Source organism: Falco punctatus (assembly GCF_963210335.1).
Source record: "Falco punctatus genome assembly, chromosome: Z".
Lineage (NCBI taxonomy): Eukaryota > Metazoa > Chordata > Aves > Falconiformes > Falconidae > Falco > Falco punctatus.
Window position 1 is genome coordinate 12,750,512 of NC_137586.1, and position 13,776 is coordinate 12,764,287.

General features: G+C 39.5%; 1 protein-coding gene across 4 annotated transcripts in view; it reads left to right on the forward strand.

Moving 5' to 3' along the window:
* Positions 1-13,143, forward strand: part of LOC308056773 (uncharacterized protein) — a 62,218-nt gene extending 49,075 nt beyond the window's left edge. For 3 of the 4 annotated variants that reach the window (XR_013924968.1, XR_013924969.1, XM_080372605.1), the window contains one exon: positions 1-8,984. This exon is cut by the window's left edge and continues 20,738 nt beyond it. The gene's annotated coding sequence lies outside the window, so the exon portion shown is untranslated. Of the gene's footprint in view, positions 8,985-9,298 lie in introns of those variants that run through there. The other variant, XR_013924967.1, reaches the window with a different exon arrangement.
* Positions 13,144-13,776: the final 633 nt, after the last annotated feature.

Here is a 13,776-nt window from a genome sequence, read left to right on the forward strand (position 1 = left end):
CAGATCAAATACAAAATGTTGTAATTGATCTACATTTCTGCAGGTATCCCTCGTGTTTATCACTGTGTTCTACTGGTCAGGTGCATCTGACATGTCAGTCACTCATCAGGAACAAAAATATCCCAAAGTGCTGCAGCTAAAATCGTGCCATCCCTGGACATCTGCCCAAAGAGAAGGCACTCAACACTCGCAGAGATCTTCTGCAGATGACAGAATGCTTCTACTTGGAAAGGTATTAGGCCAACAAAAATAGATAGTTTTCCTAAGTTGCTCAAAAATAAGCCAGTTCCTAGGTTAAAGGTACATTATTTATTTCAATATCTGGAGCAGGTAGACCAGGGACCCTTGCTGAGATCTGTGGATCTCACTGGAAAACAGGCTCTTTTCAGTGGAGTTTGAATCAAGCACAAGTTCTTATAAACCAGGCTAGTGTGTGCTCGTGGGGTTAGTTTTCCTGATATTTAAGCCTGAAAAAGGGCTTACAAAGGAAAAACTGTCCTCTGGTGGATCTGTCCTAAAGCTGTTTCAAATTGCACTTCCCATAGGTTAATAATTTAACCTCTAGTTAACACTTGAAATAATGAATCGATGGTGCAACCTTTTTATAAGTGTATTTTTCATACTTCTTCAAAAACATAATTGTTTCCTTTTATGATAAGTACATATAGCAAACTATTTTTTTACAACAAAATTTTTAATTTAGAGTCAGAATTGCTCAACTGTATTTCCTATCAATGTCATAGTTAAATTCCAGGAAATTGATAATAAAGGCATCAAACCAACCATACTGACATCAAATCATGGGTCTTATTAAACAAAATCATAACACCCCAACACCTACCCACACATCACAGCCCCACTGCAAATGTAGTTTTATGCCAACATACAATCCACATCTTCACTTCCTATTCAAGGGAGAACTCTTACTGTAAAATCCCAGAAGAACCTGGAGCCTGAAACACTACTTAAACATAGATGCACAGAGACTGATGTTTGTACTTTACTTGCTGGATTCAGAGAAAATTAAGGTCTCTGAGGAAATATTTTTAAAAAGATAGTCATTATTGTGCCATATGAACACTACAGAAAACTCTTTCCCCATATTTTTTGGAAGTTATGGTAACACTCAAAGCTAAATTCTGATGCCAAAATTGCAAAGAAAATGTTTTAACTCTTTTTATTTTGCAAACTCAGTATAAAAATGCCTCTGATCTTTCTCTGATGTTTTACCAACTTAGATTTTGCTATAATTTACTTAATATACTTTTATCCTCTTATCTTTATCTTTTTTTCTGTTGTTGGTTTGGGTTTTTTTTTAACCCCAAGAAACAATTACTCACAGCTTTAGCTAAATGACCAACTTTCTGTTAGTTGAGAGATGGGTTGGTTTTGGCTTGTAAATGGGGATGAATTATTTAAGAATCGTCATGCATTCCACATCTGGGGCATAAAGCAACAGTGAATGTTTATAGCGAAAGAGCGAGAATGGCCCATACAGACTGATCTTTCCTCCACCCTACTCCAAGCTTCAGAAGCTAGTGGTTAAGGACTTCCTGAGTTGAAGACTGTATCAATTAAGTTACCTGCTATTAATTTATCAGATCTATCTTCTCATACTTTAATTGACACAGAATTCTGACCTTCCAATAAAAGGGCGTAAGTTCTTGCTGACTCTTTGAGACTAGGGGCTGTTGATGCTCATTAGCCTTTAGCTCCCCAGATCCTCCTTGTCCTTCTAGAAGACAGGAATGATGTTTTCTTTCTTCTGTTTGTTGGCAGCCTCCCCAGATCACCATGACTTTTCAAAAACTTTTGAGAGTGACCTTACAATAACATTGACCAGCTGTGAAACTCAGTAATGCTAGAAAGGACCTCACCTGCCAGTGAGTACCTCATCTGTAGATGAGGGGCTGATGAAGGTGTTTTGGCAGCAGTGTTTTGGGAGGCTGGAAAATCCTTATAATTATGGATGGAGTTCCAAAGCATGGCTGATACCAGTCCTTTAGAAAGTCCCCCAAGGAACCATGGTTCAGATACTATAAATATTGCCTCTATCTCCCTCCTTCTAGTTTAACACTTTTGTTTGTTTGTTTGTTTGTTTGTTTGTTTGTTTGTTTTTTAACAACAAATAGAAGAGAAACTCTGTAGACCAAATGGAAAGCTTTTCACCATGAAAAGATACAACTGGAAATCAGGATGCTTAAGTGTGGTCAGCCAACCGCTTCCTTCCTAGATGGAGTCTTTCCAGAAGTTACTGCTGTTTAGCTCACATACAATACCCATGTGATCATGTGAACAACTTCTAGTAGAACTGAATCTCGTTTATTTTGTAATGGTATGGACAAAAACTGTTTCCAGTGCTTCGTCTAAACATTAGAGTCATGGGAGAATGACATCTCAGGGCAGTGCTGATCTTCCACAAGCGAACCATGTGGTTAACCAACTCCTGAGCCCTGGTTCTCTCAGTATATAATGTAAGAAAAGTTTCACAAGATTTTGCAGAAAATTGTTAAATATGGAGTGACTGGAAATGTTGTCCCCCCTCTACCACTACCTCTAAGAAAGAAAAAAAGCCAGAAAAAGAAGGTAGAAGCTGCAGAGAGCAGAGCCTGGGGCTTTTTCTGGGGAGCTGGAAAACTACTACTTGTCAGCATTATTCCATTGAGTGGTTTTGTCACATGTTGTCACAAGTTACAGCTGCACTGTAGGGATCTTCTCCGAAGGAATCTGTGATCTCTGAGCAAAATTTGTCCTTCCCATGCTGATTTGTGGCACAGTGTAAACTATAGCCTTACTGAGCAATCACACGATCTTAATACTTTGACCTTTTCCTTTTTTTCCCCCTTCAACAGCTGCTGACTGTTTTGTGTTTTCATATTAATTGTAACACTTCTGATGTGAGGCTCCAGCCTTGCTCACAGATGTGCATGAGGAGGTCATCTTAGACTTTAAGAAAGAATTTCTGCTGAGAAAACAAACTCATTTTAATGTTCAAGCTCTGCTTACATAGACGTGTTCTGGAGCAAGACTTAATAACAGATGTTTTTAAAAGTCACTGGAGGCAGGTCTCCTGCATTATTTTTAATGGCTTCAAGACTAATTTTAAAAATAGAATTAAAAGAGTGTTAAAGCATGAATTTAGTAAAAAAAGAAATTCAGATGAAAGGTAATTGCCTTTCAGGATTTCTTAGCTTGCAAACCAACCCGACCCAGTTCAAGGATGTATATTGACACAGATATATTATGGCCTTATTTTCTTACAAGTAGTTTCTCTCTCCCTCTTTTTGTCTTCCTTTTCCTCCATGTAGGAGGAAGACAAAGATGAGGACTCTATCCCATGGCAGCAGACCAATCCAGGACTGAACATTGTGAGTCTCTTTGTGAGCTGGAGTTTCTCCATTAGCGCCAGATGATGCTGGGCTTGCTTTTGATTACTTACTGGAGAAGAAGCCCAGCAGCTGAGTGAGACCCTGCAGCCCTGGCAGAAACTCAGACACCAGACCTGGGTTTCCCACTTTCTCAGTTCTTCCGCAGATTTAAGAGCTACTGTGCTATTTCAGCATAGTCTGTGTAGTTGACTTAAGTTTATACAGCACTGTTTCCATTAGTGTTATCATTTTGTCAGTTAATTTTCGGTGTACATATACTATATGGGACAAGATTGTTTTATTCGTGTTAATGTAAGAGTAAACCATGGCCCATTTTATTTGCAGTGTGGTTAACTGTGGTATTCATGGCAGCTCCTCTGAATATTTTTGATGAAGTCTTTAAGTACATGTAATACCGAAAACACATTCCCATTCAATAGGTCTCGTATAAGACATTAAGCCAAATAGGGCAAATAGCTTCTAGAAAAATTCCATAAACATTAAGCATATTTATGCCATAGCATTAAGGTTGGTCAGTTTGAACCTTACTGTATTGTAGTATAAGAAGCATCTTGTTTGCTTTTATTTACCTTCTCAGTAGTAAATGTATTTTGGTTAACCACAATGGCAAACGTGGGCAAGACATTTGTGTCAACAGATCCTTCTTCTCAACAAAGTCACATTCTTAGTTTCTAGGGCAGCAGACTGGATTCTGAGTAATAAGGTTTTTATAAGTCTTGTTGTAAATCTGAAACCATAAACATGTCTACTTTTCTATTAAACCTGCTGCTGTGTTTGAGGCACAATAAGTTCTCTTTTAGGTTCGATGGTAGTGAGCATGTTGGTTTTCCAGTATTGATTGCTGTTGATTTAACAGTTGCCAGCACCTCCTGCCAAGCTTTTGACCTAAGTCACGCTCCCTGGTGATGTCATTAACAGTGCCTAGAATTTAGTAGTTGATGGTACCTGCTGGTAGGCAGTAAAAGGTTTCATACATCCCTTGTTTTGTTGCAGATATGTTTGGGAACAGTGGTAAGAAACTGGTTCTTTCCACAGCTGACCTCTAATTACTCATTTGTTGATAACAGGTTCAACAAAGATTCAGGCCTGGAGAAGTTTTAATTGGGACATATATTTGCTTTTTATAATACAGGCTTTCAAACGCACCTCAAACACTGCTAACAATGAAATGATTTCTGGAACATTTCTTGCATTCTTCAGCCGCTGTAGGGTACTTCCCTCCTAGTGAGGACCACAAGAGTTATTCCCACGAGGAAAGCCTATTCACATTGGTAAAGTCAGCAGGCACAGTGCCCTTGGTGTATTCTTTTCCTTTGGAATATATTAGGAGTTGTGTGCTGAATTATTTCTTCTGAATGCTTCAAATAGCTATGACTCATTTATTGTGCTGTTATAAACAGTACAAGATAGTGATCCTGTCTGCTGCAGGTGTGCATATCCGTTTAGTGTGCTTCTTCAGGCTGCAGGAATCTGTTCAGCTGAAGCAGTGTTTAGGATCAAGGTCTAATATTGAATTGAAAGTGGTATATTCACTTTCATATTCACACTTTACGGTAACTTAGTTTAATAAAGTAAGAAGTAGGAAGGAAGTTTAACAATGCTTACCATCCTCTATTTCTATCTTCATCTCAATGTCAACAGTTAGGACACATTCATGCATTTCATTAAACGCACCACCATATGACACAGCAAACAGAATTTTATTTCAACACGTGTAAATGAAGGCTGGAACTGATCCAAATTCCTTAACCTCAGTGGACAGCTGCAACTGCAAAAGCAAAAATTAGTGTGTCCTGGAGAGGCCTCAAATTTTCTTGAGTATTTTTCTAAAACTAAATCAAGGAACAACTGAACTTCAGTAATACATTCCATCTAAAACATGGTTAAGTGCTTCTACGGTGCTTAGGAAAAATGCCTACACTCCCGACCCCCTGGATACTTTTCTAGTTTCTCTGTAATCAGTTTGCATCCTATTTATCATGCATCAGGTTTCACAGTTTCCCTAGACAGTCTGAATGTGGTTATCTGGCAATTTTAAGGTCTCATTTTCACACAAGACATCTTCCTAAAAACACTTGCTGAAAACTGTGGAAAGTAGACCACGAGAAATTATGTTTGCAAACAAGCAGGGCAAAGCATGAAGAATCTTGACCGAATGTCTTATCTTCCTAAATTTTAAACTACACTCTCTTAATAAGATGAATACTCAAAAAGCTTAATATATGTATATTGTGTATGCATATGCATATGCATACACGTATACCATATGTGTATCACACTTTCCATTCTTAGAAATGTTCCTGAATCTCAGCATAAATTTGGTAGAGATCTATTAGAAAGGGATCCTTCGGCTTGCTAGGTTTCACCAGGGAATGCTTCCCAGCAAAGGACAGGGAAGGAGCATATTCTTTGTGAAGTTTGTCTGCTTCTGGTCCTTTTGCAGGAATTGCAGACACTGCAGCCTTTTGGAAGGGCTTGGAAAGGTCTCCTGTTTGCAGGACACACATGAGTTTCAGGCCTTTGAAGTTTAAATCAGGACTCACAATAAGGCTGTGTGCTGTCATATGTCTCACACCCTTATCTTCTAGATGATGAACCTGGGTGCTTTCGCTAAACCAAAATCCTTTGGGATTTGGCAGAGCTTTTCTGCCAGCAGCTGCTTTAAAGCTGTTCCAAAAGATGACATTTGTGCGTTAAGGATCTGTATCAGTCATGTCTCCACGGTTCCCGCAGAACCAATAAGGTCAGGAAACCTGTACCTGGCCGGTCCTTCCTGCCCATCTATAACTGAAGGATGGAGAAGGAGTGCTCGTCTGCTACAGTACCCCCAGACTGGATTGCAAAATGTTCTCTGCTTTCAGATTTAGAGAGGCAACATTTCAAAGGTAGGAAGCAAAGACTACAGATACTAAACTACAAGCATAAAGAATCATTAAAATTAAATAAAAACAGGTGAAAGGAGGTTTTGTAGCTGAAACTGGCTTTTTCTTCCGCATCAGAGGTCTTCGCAGTTTTCTTCACCATCAGATCCCTCTAACTCTCCCAGAAATCCCAGGCCCTGATAATGCCAACGTGCAGAGTAGGACTCCTTAAAGGTTAAGTGCAATAGTCAGCCTCAGGGCTTATTAGGTGACAATGCGTGACAACTGGGATGACTTGGACAAGAAGATATGGGACTCCAGTAAAACCATGCACGGGAAGGAAAAGGAAGGAAATGCATGAAGAGAGGCTGGATGACAAGAATAATTGCAATATCCTATGGAGGTAAATGTAACAAGAGGAAAAGGACATGCTGAGGCGTGGAGCTGAATGAAGACAATAGGATAAGAGAAGAAAGCACAGCAAAACCAAAAAAGACAAATTATTTCACAAAACTCTGACTGGATAGAAAGCACTCTTAAATTAACTTGTCAAACATGATAAAGAACTGAATGGGTGTTTGGGCTGGTATTTCACCTAAGGCAGCAAAATGCCAGGAGCAATTCTGACTCACATGTTTGTGAGTCAGTCCTTCATCAGAAAGCTGCTAGAACAAGAACTATTTTCACTTTAAAAATATATTTTTGTGCTGATCTAAACAAATTGAAAACATTTTCATTTGTTTTTCATGAGCAACACAGATGTTGTTTGGCAACTTCCATACAAAGCACCATAGATAAAAACCGTAACAGCACAGCAGAAATGGATGAAGTCTATTTTTTTTAGCAGAACCAAAGATCTCCAAACTTTTATATACTCTTTGCCAGGGAATGAGGGAATATTAAATGAGTTTGGGGTCTCTGTGTTTGTGTAGTTTCATCCATCTCACATGGAAACAAAAGAAAAACCTCCGGAGATTTCTTTCTCATGCTGGAAAATCCAGTAGGCAGGAAAGTACATTCTTTTAAATCCACTGAACAGTTTAAGTTTATTTATTTGTACTGCATATGTGCTTTCTGCGGATGTAAACCAGCAATGGAAAGACTAATACCAGAGTTTGCAATGAATATGTAGCCCACATGCAAATTGTGGCACAGAAACTTCCAGTTTTTGACAGCTAAATGCTGTAGTCCTTATACCAAACACTGTATTTTCACAAGGATTTGAGGAGTTTACATACATACATAGATCATGCCATTTGTTCACCTAGAACATAAATTGCATATTATTAGCCACAAATTAATTTTGGAGTGAAATTGCCTCTACTACCTTCCTTTCTGTCCCCTGGGCTACACACATGTACTCTTGATAAACCTATAGACAGATAATGTGGCAGTTAAACTGAAGACTGTATTCATATATTACATGTTTGGGGGCCAGCCCTTTCTCAAGCACCATCACTTGAGACTATTCCATTTCACTAGTCTTAACTACATCCTCTTAATATCTCACTAAATAATTCATGTGATTTTTCAGCTGCTTTGGCATTTAAGCCTTTGAATACTGTACTAACAGACAATTAATGTCTCCCTTTAGATATCTCATAGCCAAGTTATGTATATATTTAGCTGTTTCATCTTTCCTCATAAATTCAGACATTTAATAATTGCTCTGCTGTTCTCTGAATCCATTCTGGTTTGGCACAATCATCCTTATAGTAAGTTGCTCAAAACCAAATGTATTTTTTAGGTATGGTCTCAGCAGAACCATATGGACAGGGTTATACAGCCTCTGCTCTCCATGACCAAATACCACACAGCTTGTAAGTAAATTTCTTCTTGCTACCATATTGCACCGAAAAGTCACGTCAAATGTCTTATCTGTGCCTCTCTCAGAACCTTTCTCCATATCTCTATCTTCCTCTCTTTCTTTTCACACGTTTCTCCTTTTCTCCTCATTTGGCAATAACTCATTCCCCAGAATTGTTTATATTGTATGTTTCTAGTTATAATAGCAGAATGATGGCTTAAGATACTAGCAAAAGATTCGAGAAGTCTGTGCTAACTTTCCTGCTCTGTGTAAAAGGAGGCAGTATAACTTTCTATCACTAAATGGTGCTGTGAGCCAAAGTGCATTGCACTACTGCAAAACACCTGCATGTGTTGAACTGGGGCTGTTTAAAAGCCAGAGATAGTCTTTTTCTGTTGTCCTGTTTATAATTTCAGTAAATACTTGAATACTGTTCTCTGTCCTACTCAGTATTTACCCTTCCTAATTTATCTGGGATTTCATAAAATGTACTCCTATGTACCTGTCAAATATCTGCATAAGTTTAGCATGACTCCAGGTAGGTAGATACATTAACAAAAAGACATGTTGACAAAATAAAAGAAATTCCAGAATGTCTATATAGTGTCTGAATGTCTGAGCAACTGTTTCTCCAAATAAACATTTCTGAGAAACAGACACACTAGCAACTGGTGCTGGTCTTGTGCAAGGTGGTAAAATTTCTCACATTGTCTTACAGCATGCTAGTACTTAAGAGTTGTATTTGATAGTCTTTAAAGTGGCTGCAGTGGGTGGGCCGGTTGTTCCTGGCAGCAGTTGCTAAAGCAGTATACCAGACTGGACACCCCCCTACCCCCCCCACCCCGCCCCCAGTATTTATTTAGCAAGTAAACTCACGTCTACATCTATAAGCTGATATGTACATTATATGTGCATCTGTGTATAGGATTATAAATGTACATTATATGTACATCTGTGTATAGGATTATAAGGCTGACAACTGGCTATCGGCATTCAAACACCATTTTAAAGAAAAAAAGGGTTCCTTGATATTTTGAGGGAGACACTTTTTTGGTCAAACATTCAAGCCCATCTGCAGGCAGCAGCTCTAGTTACACAGGTGTCTACTTCACTTCTTTAAATAAAAGCCCAGAATGCCATATGTATACTTCTAAGAGTGATCTTGTATGAAAAAACGTAGTATTGCCAGACGTATAAGAAAACCATGAAAAGAGATCTCTAATAAGTCTTTCCTTTTTCAGTGCTAATTGTTAATCCTTCCCAAGGTGAATTTTGCTGCTACCTGAAATGAAATGAAACCTGCAGGTTCATGTGGGTGTTCTCGGGAGAAAGGCTGCAGTTCTCTGCACTGAGGAAAGACCAGGCTTTTTTTTTATTATTTTTTATTTTTTTGTGCATTATAGGAACCAACTTGTTCACTGATGAAAATTTTGCATCTGTGTCTTCGGTAAATAATTCTGACTCTGTAAAAGCAAAGATTTTGTCATCAGCACCCAACATGTCAAGTATCTGCTGCAATGGTTTGTCTCAGGGTTGTGAGATACTTTTCCTGCTGTCAGGCTGGACAGTTAGTTCTACCACAAACAATCTGCTGCATGAGCCCCAGGTGGCATATTTGAATGTAAAATATCACTCTTTGTTTATGTCACCCAAAGTCAGTATCAGTTACTGTTTCTACAGTTGAGCTTAAATGTTTTCTTTATCTATGTTTATATAGTAAAACAGTGTGCATGAGTGCAATGATTTAAATGCATCTTGGTTTTCTACCTCTCCCAGCTAGCAGGCTCTGGGGAGCTGTCAGTGCATAAATGCAAGTAAGAGGTTACCTTGAGCCTAGGAGTGAAATATATGTGGGCACATTGACAGCTAAGTGTGCTTTGGGCCCCTAATCTAGTGAACCATTGATTTTATCTTTGAACCCTGAAAATGGATCTTGTCACATGACTTCCATGGTTGTTATTCAAAAATGCTGGACTTAACATGGGCCTCATTTTCAACAGCAATAAAACAGACTTCACTAAACTCTTCAGGATGCTGTGATATTTAACTTCTGCTGGTGTATGTGTTAAAAAAATGCCTTGAGGTCTCACATAACGAAATGAATAAGAATCTGCCACTGTGTTGAAATTCAAGGGGAAAATCTGTACTGTATTCTTAGCATATTTTTCTTTTATTATCTGTGGGCTTGCACTGAGAACATCTCTGTAAGCTCTTCTTTCAGACAAGGGTTCACTGGCACAATGGAACAAGGTTTTAATTTGCTCAGAAATTAAGCTGGCAACTGTCAAATAAAAAGACTCTTACCTGTCTGAACCAATCCCTGGTTTTGACACATGGCACTGCCTGTTGCTCCATTTGGAAATATCACAAATACTGTGTTTTGTAACTGACAGCCTAATTACTGTCTAGTGATTAGAGCTTGGCATAATAGACCTTTTCTTGGATTGCTTTAGCTGTTAATGCTTTGCATGAGTATTTCACAACTTAAGATCATAAAATGGCAAGCTAAATTAATTCACAGGCGTGAATGGACCTGAAAAGTTTAACCTTGACCACATTTTTCCAGCTGGTTATCCATTCCCAGTAACTCTCTTGTTACAGAACATGCACATACTTTCAAAAAGACCTGTCACCAACACCACTAAAATATAAATGTCTGTGTACACAGTGCACAACAGGTTTTATGTAGGCAGAAGCCTCCTCCTCCCCTCTGGCCTTAAAAATGCTTTTTTGTTTCAGATTGTATAACTCTTTTCGGCAGTTACAGAAGTGCCAAGAGTCCGGCTTTGGCTGGGATGGGTTTTCTTTGTATCAGTTACAGTGGTCCCTGCCAGCGTCTCAGCTCTGGGGGCTGCAGAGGGCTGTTGTTCTCCAGCTGCAGCACCACCTCTCGTGGCTGCTTGTTGTGTGTCCCTTCAGTCCTTCTGGTGGCCTCAGATGCACAGGGCTGCTCTTCGAGCTGCTCCCACATCTCAGCGCTGCGGGTATGCGCATGAGCAGCTGTAGATGCTTGTTGAGGAGGGCAGCGGCCAGCAACAGACACAGTACTGGCTGCCTCAAAACAAGAAGATCCAGACTTTCAGATGGTTCCGTGAATGCACGCTGGGAGAGGCAGAGGCCATGAAGAATCCAGAGCTGAAAGGAAAGCTCAAGAGGACCCAGTAAAGAGAAGAGGACTATAAATCCCCTGGGATCACCAAGGTTAGAGAATGGGTCCTGTGATGTTTTGCATGGGATGTCTGGCTTTGTCAGAAAGAAAAATAATTTGCTTTCAGCCCTTTAGGATGATGGCATTCTGGAGAACACCGGTGTTAAAAATCATTTTGCAGCTAGCAGGCTCAACCCCAACACCTGTCCACAGAATATTTTATCTCTAGCTTATCTCAGCAAACTCAGCAAGTCAAATTTTGTTCAGGATAAGCTCAGAAGCACAAGAGTGAAGAGCAGGAGGAAAAATATGATTGCTCAGAGCTGCTCATGAAGAAATACCTCCCTTGTACAATTGCAGCTACAGCGACCACTGTTCTGCAGCGCAGGAATGAAAGCAAGGAACGGGCCAGAAATGTTCCCTCCTATCTCCAGTGTGTCCTGGTGAGCCTAGTCTCCAGAGTTTCCAACAGGGGTCAAATGATTGTCTCCTGGCTAAAGTCCCTTATGACACCATTAAAATGCCAGCAGATGAAAGGAGAAGCCATTGGCCCAGGAGACGTTATTAACTCAGCTAATTAATTAATACCACAATATTAACTAGGCTGGACACAGCTGTTTCATGGATGGGAAGGGCTCTTTGTAGCTGTGCAAGCATTACCCATGTTGACCATGAAGTTCTGATAGTTTTTACCCATTTGGGCACCTCAGTTCCAGGGCAGCCTCATGAGGACAGCTGACCCCACCAGATGGACAACAACAGACCTGGAGCTGGGCACTTAGTACTACACTGATGTGTGTGCGAAAACGTTTCTTTTTCAAACTGTCATTATTAGACTTTCAAAAAAGGAGGCAGCTTCTAACAAAAGCTCCTGCTCCCTGTGAATTTTTTTCCATGAGGACTGAAGTTCAGGGAAATGTTTCTGCTTTCCCACAAAATTATGAAGGAATTATTTGGCCTTGTTGCTGCAGGAATTAGTCACATTTTCTCTCAGCTCTAAGGACCTGCTACCCTGAGTATCCAAAGCAGACAACAGAAGAGGACTGCGCGAGTAGGCAGATTTTTACCTCTCTGTTGTGTTTTTGCCTTTCTCAAATGTTGTAGAATAGAAGAACCAACAACCAAGAATAAGAACCTGAACCTTTATCCTGGCTTTTTAGGCTGCTTCATTTTGACATCTGTCTCTAGGGAGTGTTTATGCGTGGTGTAAAAACAATCCAGGCTGCCAACACATCAAAAAGGAAACAGAGCAGTAAAGGTTGGGCTGGTTTTGTTTGGTTTGTTCAACATGCTTCGTAAAGAGAGTGCTAGCTGGCCAATGAAATTATATATAAACCTGTTATGTGAATCCCTACCTAAATATAAAACCCAAGTTCAGTTTGCAGCATGACTGGTAGGGAATTACAACATTATTGAATCATGATTATTTGGACAACATTCCACTCTTCCGTGAATGCTAATAAATCATAAAGGAGTTGTGGATTTTAGCACAAATGATCAATGACAGAAGAAGTCTGATCTCTCTTCTTCACTGGTTCATCTTTAAGTTTGGTATCAAGAAGAATACACTATGCAAAATATTTCTTGTCCTGTATGTCCTGTAATCTATCATTAGATAGATTGGCCACCAGTTAGCAATAAGGCTGCTCGGGATTCAAAGCATGCCGACAACTGGGGTGGACCTGTCTAAGCAGAGAAGTTTTCACGTGCTGGACAGGTATGGATGAGGAACAGATCACTCCCCTGTCAGAGGTAAGGAGAGAGGAGTAAGGTTTTCCCTGAGGTATGGCCACAGCTGTGAAACTATGCACTGGTCCTCTTTGCAGGTTAAATTTCCTTCCTGTTTGCAACACAAGATTCAGGCAACCAAAGAGAAAACTGAAAAGAAAGATCTATGGAGAATCTTTCACAAAGATACTCTAAAAATTGTTTAGCAAAGCCCTTTCACAAAGATACTCTAAAAATTGTTTAGCAAAGCCCTTGGCAATAATTTGAAAAGTAATGGGCACATTCAAAGGAAATTAGGATCTGTTTGTGATGGGTCACAATATATATATCAGACTGGTATATTTGTAATTTTTGTATGCAAGCAGCAGTGTAACAAGTGTTAACACGGATCACAGGTATACATCTTTACTGCAGCTTCTTCCCCCAGTCTCCGCATCAAGGAATATTCCACCCATCAATATCGATGTTGCTTTTTATAGCAACAAGCGTTATATAAACACAAATATTTGCCCTTTAGCTATAACTCAATCAAAAAATCACTCCAGACTTTCCTTTTTACATATCACATCTTCTGCTACTCAATTTATCTTTCGGGGTGTGTGCAAGGGATTAACACCCACCTCAAAATTAAATAAAACTTAATTGTTTTTGAAACAGCTCATTCCACCTAAGTGTCTTCAGTTTAGTAACTGAATGCCAGTGCACTTCAGTATTTACCCCTGCAGCTAGATGAGGTGGCAGCTAGAGGAGCATTAACTTTGGAAAGCTTGGTGGGGTGTTTCTTTTGGCCTCCATTATTTAGAGATGCAAGGACTAATAACAAAAAAATTTGCTGTTTGAAAT